At 35.3% G+C, this 6,074-nt stretch overlaps 1 pseudogene; it reads left to right on the forward strand.

The window, feature by feature from the left end:
- Window positions 1-559: 559 nt before the first annotated feature.
- LOC110314911 lies at window positions 560-3,681 on the forward strand (annotated as a pseudogene).
- Window positions 3,682-6,074: the final 2,393 nt, after the last annotated feature.

Below are 6,074 nucleotides of genomic sequence, written 5' to 3' on the forward strand. Positions count from 1 at the left end.
TAGTAGTAGTAGTAGTAGTAGTAGTAATTTCATGCAAAAAAAGAGAATTGCACATGTCAATATTTTGGATCCAATCTATATCTATCTCTGTAATTTTCCTGCACATTTGAAACCATTCTTAAAGTTAGATTATATTTAAAATCATTTTAAATTTAACCCCATTTTAATATATATATATTATATATATATTAGATTGATGATGGGCTGGAGAGATGGCTTAGAGGTTAAGAACACTGATTGCTCTACCAGATTTCCTGAGTTCAATTCCCAGTAACCACATAATGGCTCACAATCATCTGTAATTGGGATCCAATGCTCTCTTCTGGTGTGTCTGAAAACAGCTACAGTGTACTCATATGCATAAAATAAATAAAGATTTAAAAAATGATTTCTCAATGAGTTCACAATTGCTCAATTGAACCTTCAACTCTAGGTTACAACATCTATTTCTTATTATCAGTAATTGGTTTCACAACAAACTGAGGGATGTTAATAATTATTTTGCCTACACTATAAAATTTTCCTCTCATCATTTGCTGCAAGCTGCAGACATGCCCATGCCTGGAGTAGATCCCACAAAGAGTTCTTTACAATGTCATCAGACTACATTTGGTTTGAAGGAATGCCTTTTCCTTGTGTGGGGTTTGACAAAGAAATCATTGGCAAAATTCGTCATAGTTTTGTTATGAGAGAAGACCCGGTCATACTGTCTTATCCTAAGTCTGGTAAGCCTCCTCAGTGACAATGATACTGAACTCTATGAAGAGGGCTTTGATTCCAAATCATTTGTGTGGTGAGTGGAAAGATTATATGAGTGTGCAGGGGAAGGGTCTTTAAGATACTTTCCCTAGTTGCCTGGAAGCTAGTCTTCCAGCAGCCTTCCATGAAGATGTAGAACTCCCTGTTGTTTCTGCACCATGCCTGCCTGGATGCTGCCCTGCTCCTGCCTTAATGAAAATGGACTGAAGCCCTGAAAGTGTAAGGAACCCCCAATTAAATGTCATCCTTATAATAGTTGCCTTGATTATGTTTTCTGTTCACATCAGTAAAACCCTAAACAAAACATATACATTGCAGTAGTTTTTGACATGGAGATCTGTGCGTAAGTCCATTTCAACTCAGAGGAAGATCTCTAACATGACCTGCATAGTCAGAGCTGATCAGCACTAGAGCAGTGACAGTATATCTTAATGCAGACTCTGTCATAGGTCTGTCTCTGTGGGGAGTAGAGAGTGAAAGATGTAGAATTAAGAGAATAAACAGAAGAAAGATCAAGCGATAAAGGCATGGATGTGAGAATATGGGATGAGAGGACAGTGTCAGGTACTATAAAAAGTCTAAAAACTAAAAAAAATCAAATAGTCATTATGAGTGTTTGTGAGAGGAGTGTTTGCAGAGTGGAAGAAACAGAAAATGTTGGGTAAGTATAATGTTTCTCACATTGAAAGCACATGGTAAAACAAGGGTAGTGGGAATGCAGGAAAAGAACTCAAAAGACTGATTGGAAATGTCAAGGATGAATATACATTGTACTTGTGTGTATACGTATATAGCATGTTGATATAGTGAATACCACTGGTCTATGTGCCTGAAAACAGTGGCACTGTAAATTGTATGGGCATGTATTTCACTTGAAGCTTTTTCACATATACTGTTGAAGTAACTGTCACTTACTCTTCTGTCTTGTTCAGGAACGACCTGGCTGATTGAGATTGTCTGCTTGATTCAGAACAAGGGAGATCCCAAGAGGATCCAATCTGTGCCCATTTGGGACCGTTCACCCTGGCTGGAGAGGGAATCAGGATACCTTGAATTAATTAATAAGGAAGGACCATGAATCATGACCTCCCACCTTCCCATCCACCTTTTCCACACGTCTCTCTTTAGTTCCAAGACCAAGGTCAGTGTCCAACACTTAAGGAATATTTGATCAAATGCTCTTTGAACTTAGTTTACCCTGACTGACCCTGGAGCTCTTGCTAAAATTCATTCTGATTGTATAGATTAGGGGAGAGAGGCTGAGAGTCTCATGCACTAGGTGTTGCTGATTTGTCCCCTGCTCAGAGTATGTTAGAGTACTAGCATTTGTACTACCATACAGTGGTCCTGGGAAGCTTTAAGAGAGAAAGTGAAATATCACACTAGAACCTTCATAAACTCCATACATAGGTCAAGCAGAGTTCAAATTCTAGTATAGTATGGGCATTATTATACTATTTTCATCAAAATGTATTATCCAGTCAAGATTCTACACTTAACCCATGCCATGTGGGTGAATCTTCAAAAGCACACTGGCTGATAGGGGAATAACCCTGACTAAGCATCAATGCTCTAATCATGGAGATTGTTCAACCATCATGGCTCATTTATATACTGCCATGTATATACTGTGTCTTTCTGTATCTAGCTGTATTTTAATAGTAGCATCCACAGGAATTTTCAATTCTTCTGATAGAGGACTGTCAGAAGTGATTATGGATATTCAGGTTCTGATCTGTCATATCTCTTTTTTAGTAAGATGTTTTTCTTGATGTCTCTCCAATGTGGAATATAAACATAATTTATGTTTAAACTACGTAGAAAAAATTGGAAACAATCTTACTTGACAACATCATAATAAAGTTGTGACTATTCACCTACACGCACGTTTTTATGTGAATTTGATAAGATCTAGGCTGGAGAAATTATGACTAAAGAAATTAGTTCTAAAATAATATCACAAAGATCATTACCACAAAATATAAATTTCCTTTTATTAAAAGTGATTATATTAAATTTCTTTTATTTCCTGAAATGAAAATGACATACATCATTTCCATCTCTCCCTTACTCCCTCCAAGTGTAACCATATACTTTTCTTTTCTTTCTTTCAAATTTATTCTTTCAGTTTTATTAATTGTTGTTAAATCTGTATATATCTATATCTATATCAGTATGCATACATATATTCATAAATACTTAAGTACAACCTGCTCAGTCTTTATAATGTTACATGTATGCATGTTTTCAGGACTGATCTTTTATTGGATAACAAGTTATACTATCCCCAAGGGTAGTCTATTCCTTCCATTTTCAGCAGTTCATAGTTGCCTATAGGTGCTGGTATTCACCATTATACAAAGACACTCATGCTAAGCTCTCATGATTTTATTGAGAGTTATATTTGGCAGTTACAATTAAATGAAACAGTTTGTTAATTTGCAGATAGATTTAGCACAGTATGTGTCACTTTTTTAGATTAGATTTTCTTTTACAGTGATGATTCTGTCAAACTATAAGATACTGAGATACTGCTCTTTATAACTGTTGATTCAGTCTTTTTTTTCAGAAGTCATCATCTTAGTAATTTTGCTACTTCATTTCTGTAAATCAAATAAAACTATAAAATGAGATTCTGACTATGGATTTCTTGCACTTATGTATATATTTTGTCCAAAAAATAATATACATGATTTTAGAAACTTCATGGATATTTGATTGTCATTGATTGTCAATTGTGTCAACTAAACAGTGAAGACTGTATTGACCTTCACTTGTATGTTTTTCCTTTTAAGATTATCTATGTCTTCAGAAATCCCAGGGATGTTCTTGTGTCTGGTTATTTTTACTTGCCTAAGACAAACATTATGAAGAATCCAGTGTCACTGGAAACTTACTTTGAGTGGTTCCTTAAAGGAAATGGTGAGTGTCCTGCAAAATATTTGGGTTGAGAGAGGTTCCGAGACATGTTTCCAAAGAAAAGGTGAACTGTAGACTGCCCTTGAACTCTCTATTTAGCTAGAGATGACTTTGAAGGTTTTTGCCTCCTGAAGCTACCTCCTGAGATATAGGACTATACACATCTATTTCCATGCTCTGTTCATTTGCTTCTGGGGCTCAATCCTTCAATTTCCTGTATATTTATCTAACTTGAATTCATAACTAGAGTTTTAGTATCTTCTGTGTTCTTCCTTTGGCTCCATGTTATTCCTCTACATTCATCTAGTCTGTGGGTCTCTTCACCATTTTGTACCTAAATGTGCAGTCTTCCTGTTGTTACACACCACATAACAGGGAAGAGCCATAGATTGCTCCTTGACACATGATGCTGGGAGAATTTGGAATATATACTCTTCTGAGTATTATTATAGATATCACCATTTGTGGCAGATTGAATGAGAAATACCTCAAGTAGATTCCAGCATTTGAACATGTGCTTCTCAGTTGATGGCATAGTTTCAGAAGGTTTAGGAGGTACAGGTTTGCTGAGGGAAATATATCTTTGAATGTTTACTATGAGAGATTAATTCCTTAAGACATATTCAATTTCCTCTTTCTAGTTAATGCTTGTAGTTGATGAGATAACACATAGTTTCCTGCTACTATAGTCCTTCCTAACACTTGTTCCTTTCGACTCTTTTCACCCATCTTTGATTCTTATAACTTTAGAATAATAAACCAAAAATGAGCTGTATCTTCCTTAAATTGACTTTGTTCTTGGTGTTTTATCACTATAGAAAAGTAGCAAATCCAGTTTTTTTCCTACCATACTTCTCATTTGTAAATTTGATTAGTCTATTGATCCTTTATTCATTGACTTCCAGAACAGTGTATAACCATCCACCATTTTGTTAAAATGCACCTTTTCAAATATTATGAATCATATTTTCTTATTTTTTTAAATAATATTTTCATGTGCAGAGATTTTTATAATTATTTTTAATTTTAACTTTTATGGAATTTATTAGTTATATCCAATAATGAGTTTATTTATGAAACATTTATATACACGTGTGCAGGTATTTTTTACCTCAATAATGGCTGCCTAACCTCTCTTGCCCTCTTCCTAATCTTGCTAACCATTTTTCTCTTCACCAAAACACTACTTTCTACTTTCATGCCTTTTTTCTTCATGTGTGAACCAATCAGTTCTATTCGGTTTGCTTACTGGAGCAGAGGGAATGAGTCATTTGTGGGAATATGGGTACTGTACCAGTAGCTAACCTACTGAAAAATTACTTCTTCCTCCAAAAGTAATCTCTAACTTCCTGTAGCTATTCGAAGGAGGAGTCTCATGAGCCCTCCACCAAAACTGGTATTAACTGCCTATAAATCATCAGCATTTGGGAGTGTGCTTTCTCTCCTAGATAGAACATTGGAGAACACAGTCCTCTGAAGTTATAGTGCACTAATTACAGTGAGTGTAAGAGTGCTATAGCTATGCTATTTCTAGTAGACATATTTTCACATCATTCTACCACATCTTTTAGCTCTTACATCATTTCTATTCCTTCTTCTTTACTGTTTCTTAAGCCTACATGGGGGAGTAGATGTTCATTTAGGTTGAGTCCTAAGAAGGAATTTTTTTCTCAGTACTTTCACTAGTTTTGAGTCTCTAAAATTACTAGCGCCCACTACAAGAAGCTTCTTTATTAATTAAGTTGTCAGTAGTAATATATTAGCACAAGAATAGCTATTTAGAAGACAATCTTATTTGTACACCATATCCATGTAGCATAACAATGGCAATAGCTACAATACAATGACTTATTCTCTTCCAAGCATGGGGTTTGATTTTGTTGATTGCCCCAGATGTGAACTCTTCTCAATACAAATCAGAAAATGGCTTGTTACCCCATAACACAATGGCCACTATTGAACCATATTTTGTAAGGCTGTTTGAAGTATAAATCACATTGTCCACAGCTGAGGAAAACTGTGGACGACAACACCCCACCAGCAGCCTACAAAACATTTCTTTTATTATGAAGGCTATTCAGCAGGAAGATGCTTTCCAGGCCACTCCCTGCTTACTTTCTTTGTATCCTATATACACAGTTATGAAGATGCCTTTAACAATAGGGTATTACCAACTAGTTTCTGTAGGCAATTGACAACAGTGATAATTCCTTATATTATTTGGATTCTTAGGCCTTTTCCCTATTTGTTCCTTAGGCAACAACTCCTAGGGAGGTATCCCAGCACTAACAATGGAGATTTTATTTAATAACTGATGAGTTCTGGAAGCAGTATTGTCTACCAATTCAAAGACATTTGACTTAAACAAATATATAATATAATATAATATAATATAT

This window comes from Mus pahari, unplaced genomic scaffold (genome assembly GCF_900095145.1).
Source record: "Mus pahari unplaced genomic scaffold, PAHARI_EIJ_v1.1 scaffold_15012_1, whole genome shotgun sequence".
NCBI lineage: Eukaryota > Metazoa > Chordata > Mammalia > Rodentia > Muridae > Mus > Mus pahari.